At 32.6% G+C, this 15043-nt stretch overlaps 1 protein-coding gene across 1 annotated transcript in view; it reads left to right on the forward strand.

Annotated features, from left to right (window-relative positions):
• Positions 1–15043, forward strand: part of LOC129965469 (annulin-like) — a 75708-nt gene that overhangs the window by 18976 nt on the left and 41689 nt on the right. The window lies entirely within an intron of this gene.

Consider the following 15043-nt stretch of genomic DNA (forward strand, 5'->3'; position numbering starts at 1 on the left):
AACTGGAGTGCGATCAATTCGTCTGGACACCGCAGATACGCAGGCACATTTTTATAAATGTTGATCAAGGCCCTGAAGTGAAGCGTTGGTTTCTAGTAAAGAGTGAAAATAAACGTGTGTCTCGATTAGGCAGACTGACAGAGAGGTATCAAATGTGGCAAGGCGATTTTTTGGAATTTTAATTCATTGAAAATAAGGCAAAATTTAAAAAAAAAATGATTTCTGGAATTATAATCACTAAAAAATTTTATTTTTACAAAATTTAAAAATAAATAATTTTTTTTAAAAAAATGCAAATATAAAAATTTAATTTTTTAGTTTCTAAAAAAGTGTTGACAATTTTCTAAAACATTTTTTATGGTTAATTTGCAACAATAATTTTAATTATTACAATGAAATCCAAACCTTTTATACAGTTAATGGTTCGTTTTTCTTGCCAATGCTGTAATGAATACTTTTATTTTATTACATTGAAGCTTTTGCAGAATCTGTAATCAAAGCCATCTTTTTTAATGTATGAAATACATTAGAAAATACATCCGATATGCGGATTCATTACATTGACTTATTTTGACTATAAAACATGTTTCAATCCATTTAAAATGCCGATGGACATTCGTATACAATATTTGTGAAATGAGAACCGATTTAATGGTGAAATCAGTTGTATATTTTATATGAACAATAGGAAAGTAAAATGACCACACTGCGTGAGGCTAACATTTACATCGCCACGCGTCTTATGCATACAACGGATATCAGGCCCATTAGATAACGCGTCACAAATGTTTTACACAATTCATAAATTCTTTAATGTGTTTTCGATGCCTAATATAAATAAATAATTAAATTATAAAAAGGCGGTTATTTTAAAAAAAATAGCAAATAAATTCAAGAGCATTCCCCTCCCCCCCCCCCTCAAAAAAATTGTTAGAGCTAGGCCCGTCTCCCCTGAATTTACGTGAAAAAGATGCTCTAACTTGTTTCGTTGGCTACTTCTAATCCCTGTTTACCCACGTTTTATTTCGCCATATTACATTAAATACCTTTGTTTCATGACAGAAAATCCATTGAAGGCAACAACACATAATTTATACGAAGTCGAGGACGAGAATGCTTTTTTCTCTGTTTTTCCTTTACAACTACGTGTGGTGAATTTACTTTCTTTAGTTGGCCCGTGACATTTACCTTTACGGAAATAAATATTAAATAATATTTTCCTCTCCTGCGGTTTCAAAACGAAATGAGTGCCTCCCTTTTAAACTTAAAGGATGGCGGAATCCTTAGCTCGTAATTACTCAGCGATTAAGTATTCTATGGCACACTGACGAGATCATGGTCATCGTGCATGGCCATCTGGTGATGGCAACTTGTTGACTGCGACATTGAGATCGTAGGTGGACGAGAGGTGTTCCCACACTTATGGGCGCTGATCGTCGCTAAGAAAATAGATAGGTTTCGTAAACGCTTCATTTTGTGAATTTTTTTTTTTGCCGTTTTAATCGGCTAATAATTTGGCTGTAAATATTCGTTTAGTAGAGAAATGGGTGTATCATTTCTGCTTCTTCATCTGTACGCGCAATCCTATTTTCACTTGGTTGCTTGGTTTTGTCATTCCGCAATTTATTTTTAAGCATTTGGCGATTTTGTATAATGTAAAAAAATATGGGTTCGGATAAGAAAACTGTGTGAAATTCATTGCAAGCAGAAAAGATTGAAGAAAGATTGCTCGTGCAGAAAGCTGCTTTTGCTCTTACCACTTGCATAAGACATAGATTTGTTCCTACAAGTTTAATGCTATTGATAGAGCCCCATGTAATTTTGCAACGACCGTTTTAAAATTTAATAAAATTAAATTTCATCAAAAATTCTTTATTGTAAAAATACCTCTATGTAAACTGTTTTAATAAAAAATTAATATAGAAATAGCATTATGATCACATTCAAGAGCGATAAAATGACACCCCATTACTTACTACTCTCAATAATAGGATTATTACTGACTGGTAGAATTGACATAATAATTTGTATTAAAATGAGTGGAATAATACCAAGAAAATAAATATTACTGTTGGAAATAGGGTGTTTTCTTATTCAGAATATTAGTGACTGGTCTTCATTATGCCGCCACTTTGTTATCGAAAACTAAATCTTACCGATTATTATATTCCTTGTAACTGATCGATCCTTGAAAATGTGCGAGTTGCTTTTGAAAGTATATGAGTCTCAAAATCAAAATCAACACCTGTCATTGCCCAACGCGGTTTGTAACGCTGGACGGAGTTTAAAATATTCTGTTTTAGCAAATCGGATAGTGTGCGTGCGTGCGAATGAAACCCCGCATACAAGTTATTGATGGGATTGTAGACTACTTCACGTTTCATTTACATTATTTGAATGCTGCAATAGAGTAAAAACGAATGAAATGCAGTTTGCCATTTTCATTATTTTACATTGCGCTGTTTCATTAGATTCTTATTTTACGGGATAAATGAACTATTATTTCTGTTATTTCCTTTCAGCATTTTTACTTTCTCCTGGACATAGAGAAAATAGTGTCGGAAAAATTAAAACTCGAAATTTTAACAAATCTCTATGTTTCAGATCGTTCTGAATGAGCTATGTGCGTGAACACGATCATTCGAACCCGCTTTGAGCTGGAATGATGAAATTTGATATATATATATATGGATCAATGATCAGCTTTGTAGATTTCTGTCAAATTTTGAAGAAAATCCATCGTCTTATTTGTTTGCCTTTATTTCATTACAGATGGACTTCAAAACACAAAGATCTGTGGTTAGATCAAATGAGGATCTATCATATGATTCTTATCAAATTTGGAACTAAACGTTTGACCTTCTGTTGGTCTGAAATTGGATGTGAGGACAACTGTCGTTCCGAGTGGCATTTTGATTTCATTCGGTTGGTGAAAAGCTCTTGAAAATTGTATTCGCATAATAGACTCAGTAAAAGTGTTAAATGGATGGAATCAAGATTTAGATTCCGAATGATTGCTCGCTACTGCCATAGAAAGCGCTTGCAGTCAATAAACCAAGGCCCATGCGGGGATTACCTTAGTTGTAGAGAACGCGAGAAAGTTTTGGCGAGACAGTCCCAGCTGGTTTTTATTTTTTGTTAAACAATGCATGTTTTTCTTTTAGTGGATCACTGTTTATTTAAAATCGATTTTAATCATTCGATTTCATTTCAATATTTGTGAACATTAGCTCTGGAGGAAAGGAAGATTAGCGAGAGAGAAAACGTGCGCGATGGAGAGCGATACAACTTTTACAAACTTTACATTTTTTGAAGCAAAGGTTAATGAGTCAATGTGTGCTTATTAATAGCATTCTCACTTCACTTGGTGGTTATTGTTAATATTTTTTCAGCATCATATATATATATATATATATATATATATATATATATATATATATATATTTGAAACGATTTAGTTATTAGTTTTGATTTGAGTGTTTTTGAATATTATGGTTAAGGGAGATCCCACTGCAAGGACGTACCACTTTCAATGTTATTCTGTATTTCCATCTGGAATGTACTGTAAATATTAATTAAAAAAATCTTCAGCACTTTGCAAATGTGCATGAGATTTGACGATAAGATCTGAAATATTGCTTACAAGATAACAGTCCGTCTAGATGGGCATTTCTCTTCATTATCTAATAACACGTAATGATGAAAGGAGGACGCATTTTCTCTGTTATTCTCATCATCGCTGAGTGCAAAAGAACTTGGTCTAAACGTTGCAACAAATGATCGAAGCTTAACACTCCCCCCCCCCCCGCAATTTTAATGAAGTATATTCCAAAATGTGTGATCTACAAAAATAACAGCGAAAACATGTATACTTTCTTCCTGATATTTTGCATTCCATCTCTTTGACTTCCTTTCCTATTTCAGGGGAAATATTAATGACAGTCATCGTTTGAAAAAACTGAAAAAAAATAATAAATGTTAGTATTTCTTGATCTATCCTAAATTATTTCCAGGCATTTATTCATACTCATTAATTCTATTTTTAAAATACATTTTCAAGTGTCTTTGAATCTGGTAGGCAGATATTTGCTTAATCAGATGAAATGCTTGTATGTTTAAATTCCATTGCCATCGTGGTTCATAAAAATCTATTTTTGAATCCAAATTTTCAATTCCTCCTAAGATGGTGTGGTTGCTCATTATTATTGAAATTTTTTTAACTACCCGGGAAAGTGTGTGTTGGTTTTATTGCTGATAACGGAAAACGATCAGGAAAGCTTTCTTACATTTGGAAAGGACTGCAAATTTACATATTTGTAGTATGCATACCTAAGGGCGGAGTAATTAGGAATACACTAAAGTTGTATTAGCTATAGTTAAAAAAATAAAATGAAATGAAAGAAAAAAAAACTGTACCCCCCCCCCTCCCATTTTTTAAAAAACTGAATCTATCCTGTTTAAATATATTATGCAGATGGGTCGATTTTAAATCAATTGAACAAACTCTGTCTTCAAAAATGCAAAAAAATTTTCATTTCTGAAAAAAAAAATGAATGATTTTTTTGGCTTTTTATTTACAATTTAACTTAAAATACAATCTACAATTTTGATATAAAAATATCAATTTCGTTTATTTATTTCGTCCCGTTTTCGTGCTATCGTGTTCATATATATACAGACAGACTTGGCGATGTAATTGAAGAAATGTTTTTGGTTCAGGAAATTTCATCCAAATTTCGTCATTGTTTGCAATGCATTTTGTATAGTTGAGAAAATAAACATCTTTGTAATAATTAGTGAAAGGGCTGCGAATGAACAACATTTGACTCCAAATTATGCTCTAAAGGGATACACTATTCATACACTCCCAAACAGGGGGGGGGGAGCACCTCAGATGTGGGGATGAGTAGCTTCTGTTATGATAGTTGCTTCTCCCCACTTTAATGGGCGCAGGAATGGCTTGGAGGTTGCTATTCCTTACCGATGACGGGAGGTGCCTCCAAACGTAACCGTCCCGCGTGTGCTGTCCGGTCATTCAGATTGATCCGTGTGCTTTTGGCATGGGGGGGGGGTAGCTGCTTATGGTTATGAGAAAAATGCATTTAAGCATCGAAGACAACAAAAAATACTGCATGCCTCAAAGTCAGCTATTTCAGAATCCAAAACTTCTTTTGATGTATTTTTTAAAAAATTTTATTTTGCAGAAATAATTGAACAATGAAAAGAAATAGAGGCAAGTATTACTTTTCTTTTCAGGCATCTTGCCCACAAAATGTAACCGTTCATACCTTTACTTACTACATCGCATTCATGGGAGCTCTTCTTTTGTAATTTCATTTCCAATTAAAATGCATAATGTAAATCCGAAAATCATCTAATAAATTTTTAGTAAAAGCTGTAAATAGCTGTAATAAATTCTTTTTGGTTCTACTTTCTTGAAATTTACACATTCTAATAATCGTTTGTGTTTGAAACTGCCAAAACTAAAAGAGGACAAAAAGATTAAAAGGAAAGGAAAACAGAATTATTGGAAAATATAAGAAATTCACATTAAAATATAAAGCCTTCGATGATTCGGAATCTAGCCTAAAGGGAGGAGCTTATAAAGCAGATTAACTGCCGTCTAGTTTCTTGAAAAAGATGGCGGCTTTAATGGCTTTTGATTGTGTTTTATATATTTTGTTTCAGTACTTCTCTTGTTTTAATCTGGATTTCAGCATTTTAAAGTTATATTAGTTTTAAAGCCCTTTTAGTAGATCTCGCACCTCTTTAGTCTTGTTTGTCGTTTATTTATATTTGAATTTTAAATTCTGTTTTTCCTATTATATAATATTTTTAAACGTGTGTTCATTTTTACCATTTGCTTGGCACAATTTGGCAAATCTTGACTGTTGCAGCATTAAAAATGATAGAATGGGCAATTGAATAATGCTACTGTAGCACCAGTAGGACAAAAATAATAGAGATAACAACAAGGATTAAATAAATCAAACATTTCTAGGTCTCCCAATGAATAAAAGGAGATTTTTTTTCTTTTTCGTTTTTTTAAAATCATATATGTTATTCGATCTTTAAAAAGAGCGAACAAGATGCTGAATTTTTCCCTTGGCTGCCGCTTATAACTAGTGGCATTGTTCATTGAAAAAAATATTATGTTAATGACATCGAATTACAAAAAGCTTAAATGAAATTTCCGCGAAAATCGTTATTGAAGAGAAGATAATTATTTTTTAATGACTGAACCATGCAGTATTTTCCACATTTGGTTAATAATAATAATGAAAAAAAAAGATTGCGTTAATATGTGTTATTATTCATTTAAGACAGTCTTATCATTTCCACCATGAATGTTTTCGTTTTAATCCATTTTTTTTTTTTTGCAAAATATTTCGATGTTTTTTTATTAGAGGTGGGGTTTTTTTAATATTATACGATAAAAGAGAGTTACAGTAGAATGTTGTCTCAGAAAGTTGTTACATGGTCATTATTTTTATTGTATAATTCAATTTCTCTACGGTAAATAATATCTTTCGCATAAGCTATTTTTATCTATGCATCGAATGCAAGATATATATGGTAAAAAAATAGATTACTTTTTCCGATTTAGTTAGCATTGTGCTACAGATTACTTTTTAAAAAAAATCTTTCCAGCATTAAAATGATATTTGATGCTACGATCCGTTGATTGTACTTTAATACAGCTCCCTGATTTATCATTTTCTCATTAAGATTGTAGGGCATTATGCTATGGTCTAGTTTCTTTTAAAGAGGGGAGGGGGTGGGAGAATTTTCTGTAAAATTCTTTACCATTCACTTCTTACGGATGACATTTCTTGGTTCTTGCTATCATAATTTCTATTGTTGATATGATTAGCGTTGAGATCATTATTTCATCAATGAATTAAAGCTAAATACTGCATCACAATAATTTATTTTAATGCAGTTTTTAGCTTTTTCATTTATATATCTTTTATAACACTTTATCTCAAAAATATTAACGAAGAACTAATTTTGTAGCTGGAAAACGCTGCGCGAACATCCAATCATTTTTAATTTAGTTTTCATAATTATAAATTTAAGCTGAATAGAGGAGAGCCATGTCGGAAGCAGATAAATAAATACTCCACTTCTTGGACTGTTTGCAGGAAATGAGATTTGTATTACATAAAAAATAAAGTCTGCGTCTTTATTTTAAACTCTTGACATCCGAAGATGTATTTCATTGTACATTCAAAATAAAATCTGTTAGTTCACCAGCCATAAGGAAAAGATGAGTGGAGAAAGCTTCGTCTGATCTCATGTGGAAATATTACTTGCAGTTTTAAAGCATCAGACGCACTCTTTTACAAAGATGAATATTTATTTCAAGAGCTTGAATGATTAGCATTGCGGTTTGACAAAATCTTCTGCTATGAAAGGCACATTAAAAAAATTGTATCTTTCATGATTGTTTTGTTCACTTCTTGTAGTTGATGTTTCTCGAGTCGCGTCATCGTAACTTTTAATGCTGAGCTTACGTGATCTGCATTTGAGATCCTTGTTTCACTTTTCTGTTTCGAAGAGTGATGAAAAACGATCTGTGTCCCGTTTTGAGTATTACGCCACTGCACATCAATGCGCTGAGGACGTGTTTCGGAATTCCTTTTCTGGAAAACAATGAAAAATGACGCAGCTTCTTGTACTTTTTAATAAGAAAGCAATGGGCGGTGGAAGTTCAAATGAGATTATGATGAGAAAATAATTAAAGAGGATGTAATTATTCTGCATTTAGTATAAATAATGTACCATCCTTTGAATTATTTTCTTCCCAGTTTACCACCAAGACAGCAGGCATGTCAAATGTATGTTTGGCGTTCGGGTCAATACAACATATGACATTGTTTGGCCAATATGTAGCATGATTCGCCGAGAAATCTTTTATCATGTCACGCTCGGCTCTACATGTTTCAGTGAGCCTTTGGTGTGCTTACAGGCATGACAGTGGAGAATTCGTCCCTCGCTTATCCTTCCGCAGTTTATCCTATTTCGTTTTATAGTTTCAACAATTTTCAGTTTGCACTTCCGTAGATATATCCCAAAAGTTGATTTCAAAATCAAGACTTAATGGACAATATAATATTTCAAGACAATACCAATCAAGAAATGAAGAAAGAAGAAATTAAGAACGAAGGCAATAAAAATCAAGGCAGTATAAAATGTCATTTTATTGAATTTTTGACAGATTTGGTACGCAATCATATACTCACGAATGAGCAGACTGACAGACAGTCAAGTAGTACGCGCAATTGATCTTTGAAATTGATGCAACTCACGGAAAAATGTATGACAAAATGCATCTAGCTCGTTACATCATGTTTACACTCATATGCACGAGCAGAAAGATACCTGTTGACGAACTGCAATCAAAATCTTGTTCCTGGTCAAACATTTTGACTTAAAAGCCCATCCATTAGACCGTTCCTCTTTTTGAGTGTGAAATGTAAAGTTTTATCAACATCTTGATGTTCAAATTTTTTACATTTCCTCTATTTTTCCTACGTTCTTCGTATTTAAAAAACACATTGGATCCGATCTGCTCCGAAGTACAAGGTATAGTATGTAACGACTAGTATTGTCTACTTGAAGTCGTATGTTTTCATTATAACTTGAAACAATTATTTTTCAAATTCTATAAATGTATACATTTGTATAAGAAAAATATTTCTTTTAGTAATTGGGAAAACTGTGATAAATTTAAGAATGCCATATTAAATAAGAATTGTCGTGGCAACATAATTTAGCAGCAAATGTTGTCACACACAAAAATTGACGAAGTATTGATATATGTAGAAAATACTACAATGGAAACTTTTTTCAGTTTTTAAAATAAATATTAATTCCCTTAAAAGAAATTACATTTAATTAGAAATTACTTTTAATTTATCAATACTAATGACATATTTACACGGAACTGAATTCTGACAAACATTGATATGAATGGAGAGTTTTCATCCTTTTTCTTTTCCCATTTATTATTTATTTTATGAATGATGCAGTTGGAACGACAGAATGATTAGTTCCCGCAGTTATTGCGTCCTGTGAATAAAGCCAAGGGTTATTGGACTTAGCGAGGAATGTGGTATTAAAGCTTTGAATGCTTCAAAAGGAGAATAATCAATATTCTTCCTAATCGATGAAATATCATTTTTCTCTCAGTTTAAGAGATTTTTTTTACATGAAAATGATTTATTTGACGTATTTCTCCAGATATTTATGCACATAAAACAAGATCATACCTTTCTTGTGACACAGTTCTGCATAATGAATTTTATTGTAATTGAAGTAAGCTGAAGAAAGAAAAGGTTTTTGAAATAATATTATTAATAAGGCTTGAACATACATTTTATAGACATGTTTTTATTCCATATTTAGCACCCTATATATACTTTTTCAGAATATTAGAAATCTGTTTTCATCGATTTTCTTAGCAGATTTATTGTGATCAAGCAACAAATAGTTAAAAGCAAAACGTTATCATGACTATCATCTGTACAGCTTTTCTGCTTAGGCATTTGAAAAAAAGAAATACTTTACTCATGTATTTTCGGTCTGACTATCATTTGATCTGTATTACTGTGACATGAACAGTAAAAGTAACCTCACAACTGTGTTGTGGAGTGCTCATTTTCATATTTACTTGCTTGGAGTCATTCAATCCAATCTCGTTTTTCAGACTTTATGCCGAGTCGGTGCAGAATGTGGAGAGGATTCAAGCGTCGTTCTCGTCATCTGACTGAGGCCAGTCCCAAGTAGCTCTATTTTGTTTACAAATGGGAATTAATATAATTAAACAAGCAAGAATGATTTCATGTCGAATGGAGCTTTCGCTTACGATCCTAATGAATAAATATCAGTGCAATTGATTTGTTGTGTTTATCGGGAGTCAAAGCCGATTTTGACCATCCTGTGCCACTTGCAATTGATTCAGTCGAAGTTATGAAAGACGAAAGGCGTGATCGCATCGTTTGGCATTTCAGGATGCATTCGAAAATGCAAATGGTCAATATTTTTATGCAGTTGTAGTCCGAACGAACACTGCATTATAAATTTGCTGTATCAGACCATTAGTTTTATTTAGTGTAATCGTATTTTGGAGCTATACAAGGTCCCTTTTGAGCCTATCTTGTCCATTTGAACCATCATCAGATGTTGCGCTGGCACTTGAATTGTTAAACTTCTTCACATCAAACCTCAACCGATTGAAAGCGCTTTGAAATCCGATCATACGACTGGACTTCGAATCTCGAAACTGAGTTTTTGCCACCATCTGTGAGATGACCGCAAGAGATACTGTAAAATTGAAAGTTTATGATATCGGTAAGGAACAAATAGGAAAAATCATTCAAATGAACAGAGCACTTCAGCTGGCAGTGTTTGGAGAATCAGTGGAGTAGGAATGTTTCAGTTCGGGAAATCAACTTAGGAATTCTTTCTGACGACATTTGTGTGAATTGACTTATTTTGTTTTATGGACCGCCATCATTGTGTTCAGACAGTCTCGCTTTCGGAATCTGTGAGGCCATAATATGGGCCTAAACATCAATCTGGTGGACGATAAATTCATCTGGGTTCAAATGTCTTCTCGCTGTTGTGGAGTAGAAATTTGAAAAGGAAGGTGATAACCCAGGTGCCATCCTCGTCATCCGACTACAATTCAAACTGATGAAGCCTAGTCTTAAATAACTATTGTATAACTTTAAAATGAATCGTTAGTCTAGTTTGGTTTTGATACTCTTTTGTGAAAGTAATTATTTTTGCCGTGAGTTGTGTCTAAATTTCAATAAATTCTTTCACTTGCCATTTCATTGCAAAAGAAAGAATATCTGTGTTAATATTTTAGATGTATTCTCAGCCGTTGTGATGACTCCCCGTCGTGCGAGAACTGCTCGATTGCTCAAGAATGTTATCAGCAGATAAAATGGAGCTGAAATTTTCCAATAAGTTTCCTATCAGGCATTCCAGCTCTTCCGATTTAGGCTGGAGTCTTCCGGTTCAAAGCATATTTCCTGATACGTCACTGTAAATTTCTGCTCTGACAACAAATGCATATATTCTTTCACGTGTTTACATTGAATTAAATTTTAACTAAATTATTTTAATATGAGCAAAATAAGCTAACTTGTATCAGACTTATTCATTATATTAATATTATATTAATATTATCATCCTTTGTAACCATCTTATTTGTAAACCATGATGAACGTTCTGTATTTTCAGTTAAGAAGAAAAATCTAAAAGTTTTAATGAAAATGCTTTTTTTTATTTAGTTGGCTTATAATTTTCACTGCGCTACTAAAATATTTGCATGACAAAAGAGGAATTAATACTTCAACTGGAGATCATATTTTTTGTTGCATATTAAACTAAATCTCTGCTTTATTTTTCTCCGAAACTACATTATCTTAAACTGAAGGATATAGCAGATTGGTTGTTGTGTTACTTTGTGTAATTTATAAAAAAAAGGGAAATTTTGTTAGTTATTTATTAAAATTTAAATAAGAAAATGTATTTAAATTTAATTAAATTTTTTAAATAAATTAATTTAAATTTTTAGTAATACGTTGCTTGATAATTTGAAAATAAGAAATGAAAATTTCTGAGTAGTATTTGCTATAATAAATGGCTTTTGTGTTTTATAAAATAGCTGTTCGAATATTACAGAAAAATGTTACTTTAAAATAACATGACATTTATGTAGTTCTATCACCATTTAATGAATGATGGACTGTTTTGCAAAGATTGTAAAATTTAATAATATCTTGCATGTAAATAGCATTTTTTTGCTTTAGCCCCGTTTTAAATTTCACTGGCATAACCTCCCCTCCCCTTCCAAAAACCCAAAGGTTTATGTTGCAAGACATTAAAAAAAAAGATCGTCTCATTCAAGGAGGTATGACTTTCGTTATGGTACTTCTATACTAAACATCTCTCTTTATATTCCTGGAATAAAGACCATACCCATATCCATAATTGACCGTGTCTGTTAGGGATATTTCAAATCATCTTGAATCATTAAAAAAAATATCGTCTCATTCACGGAGGTATGACTTTCGTTATGGTACTTCTATACTAAACATCTCTCTTTATATTCCTGGAATAAAGACCATACCCATATCCATAATTGACCGTGTCTGTTAGGGATATTTCAAATCATCTTGAATCATTAAAAAAAATATCGTCTCATTCACGGAGGTATGACTTTCGTTATGGTACTTCTATACTAAACATCTCTCTTTATATTCCTGGAATAAAGACCATACCCATATCCATAATTGACCGTGTCTGTTAGGGATATTTCAAATCATCTTGAATCATTAAAAAAAATATCGTCTCATTCACGGAGGTATGACTTTCGTTATGGTACTTCTATACTAAACATCTCTCTTTATATTCCTGGAATAAAGACCATACCCATATCCATAATTGACCGTGTCTGTTAGGGATATTTCAAATCATCTTGAATCATTAAAAAAATATCGTCTCATTCACGGAGGTATGACTTTCGTTATAGTACTTCTATACTAAACATCTCTCTTTATATTCCTGGAATAAAGACCATACCCATATCCATAATTGACCGTGTCTGTTAGGGATATTTCAAATCATCTTGAATCATTAAAAAAAATATCGTCTCATTCACGGAGGTATGACTTTCGTTATGGTACTTCTATACTAAACATCTCTCTTTATATTCCTGGAATAAAGACCATACCCATATCCATAATTGACTGTTATGGATATTTCAAATCATCTTGAATCAAATCATCGTGGACTCCAAATGAAAATAAGAAACCTCCTCCTCCCATACACACTCCTAAGATCTAGAAAGCTTTTATCTGGAGCACTCATGCATTTGATCACCTCTTAATACTGCTGTAAAAAAAAATCGTCTTTCACCAGATTCGTTTACAACTTATTCTATTTCCATGGCGAAGCACTAAGGATGAAAATTCCCGTGCGTACGTTGCTGTATTTCAAAACTACTGCTGGAGAATCTGATTTCTCGCAATGTTTTAAGCAGCGACAAACACATATAAAAATATTAAAACAAAACCAAATTATTAAAGTTAAAACCAAATAATTATTATTAAAACAAACACATATTAAAACAAAACCAATTCTTCAAGTCTCTTTTTCAGTTGTAGTTACTCAGTATATCAACTGATAAATCTCTCTATGCTTCACTCCGTATGCTTTTTGCTTTCTCCCGTACGAAGTGCAGAGAGGGTTTCGTCAAAAAATTCGAACTCTCCACGTTTTACTCCTCCCCGAGTTCGAAAAACACATTTTTGGAATGATGTCCGTCTGTCTGCGACACAGATCACTCAAAAAACGCTCTGAGCTACACGGATGATATGTTTTTATTATATTTGTAGATACCCATCACATTTTGAGCTAAATTTATTCAGAAGAAATCTGTCTCTCCGACTGTTCGAATGGAAATGATGATAAATGCAAATAGCAGTTTAGATCCAATTCGGCACGCATATTTAACATCTATGCGATGTATCAAATTTTAAGACGAATCCAACGTGGGGTTTATCGAGGTGTACTTTCAGAGGCACGCCACTCAAAAACGCACTGACTTAAACATATCAAATTCGGACTGTCATTGACGCGTCAAACACACAAATTCACCGTGAGAAAGTTTTTGAGAGAGCACTCTGCTTTCCGTCTTTGCATTCTATTCTTCAATACGATTAGTAGAGACATTAAGAAAATATTTTAATGCTTACGTGCTTCCATACCTAGAGACACGAGTCATTTTTTAGAACAGCTACCATTCGTCTTGGATAAATTCTTCGATTTTAAAGTCATGAATTGCAGTGAGTATTCATACAATAAGCCAGACGCCGCTGCAACCGGAAGGTGCCAAAACGGATAGAAGATTCTGCCCTGCAATACGTTGTAGTGAGGGATGAAAAAATTTAGGTTTCCAGAAGATCATTAGGGCAAAGGCTGGAAAACCTTTCATAATTGATTTGGATTGATTGGTAATGAAAAGCATTAGAAAGATCGATAATGAAAGAATTAACCTAATTTTTTACTAGATGTAGATTATCCTGACAAACTGGGTCCTATGACTAGTAAGAGGAGTCATGGATCAAAAATAATCATGCCTATGTTCTATGCAGATAACAATAATAAAAATCATTGAAAACTATTCGAAACAGCCTTTAACAACAGTTGGAAGAGTGCTATTTTTATGCAGTGATAAAAATTATTTTTCCATTCACATCCAAGATATGTGCAACATTTCCCCCGCTGCTCTAAGATTTAATGTGTGAAGATTTTAATTTTTGTGTAAGGACCGCATTCCCAAATTCAACCATCTAACCCTTTCCTTTTTTGAGTTACTTTATTTATATGTCAATAAATCTCAGTGTTTTTTTTTTATTTCTTACGCTGTGTGAGCATTTTAACACATGTATTTTGAAATGAAATAAACGGCAAGTCATATAATATGCCAATTTAATAATGGCATACAATTTTTTAATTAAAGTATTATAATTGCAAATCGTTTTACTAGTCATTTTTTTTAGGCTTGCCTCATCAATCGTGTTTCTCCTTCATTTAATCTTAATGTTTTCAAATTTAAGTAGAAATTTTTTTAAGTTAAAATTTTAAATGGCACATCCTGATTTATCTTGTACGTTGTATTTTTTTTTTATATTTTCAAGTTTTATTTGCATATTAGATACGCATTTTTTGAATTGATAAACTCATGAGGATCTGCAATTATTAGTCGATACTTTTTAAGGCATTTATTTTAATGATGTATAACATAATTTTCAGATGCTTGGATGAAAAAAATGAAACTTTTGGAATAAAATGGTTTGCACATTGGGGCAAAGGCGGAACGTGTTCGTTCACGCCAGAAGAAAAGAGCGAAAGTTTTTGAATTTTTTTTCCCTTGAGAGATTATTTACTAAGAGATTATGATAGGGATTTCATTGAGGTCATTCGACTTAGGAAATGGAATCTTAGGTACTTTACAGTCACA

Source organism: Argiope bruennichi, chromosome 4 (genome assembly GCF_947563725.1).
Source record: "Argiope bruennichi chromosome 4, qqArgBrue1.1, whole genome shotgun sequence".
Taxonomy (NCBI): domain Eukaryota; kingdom Metazoa; phylum Arthropoda; class Arachnida; order Araneae; family Araneidae; genus Argiope; species Argiope bruennichi.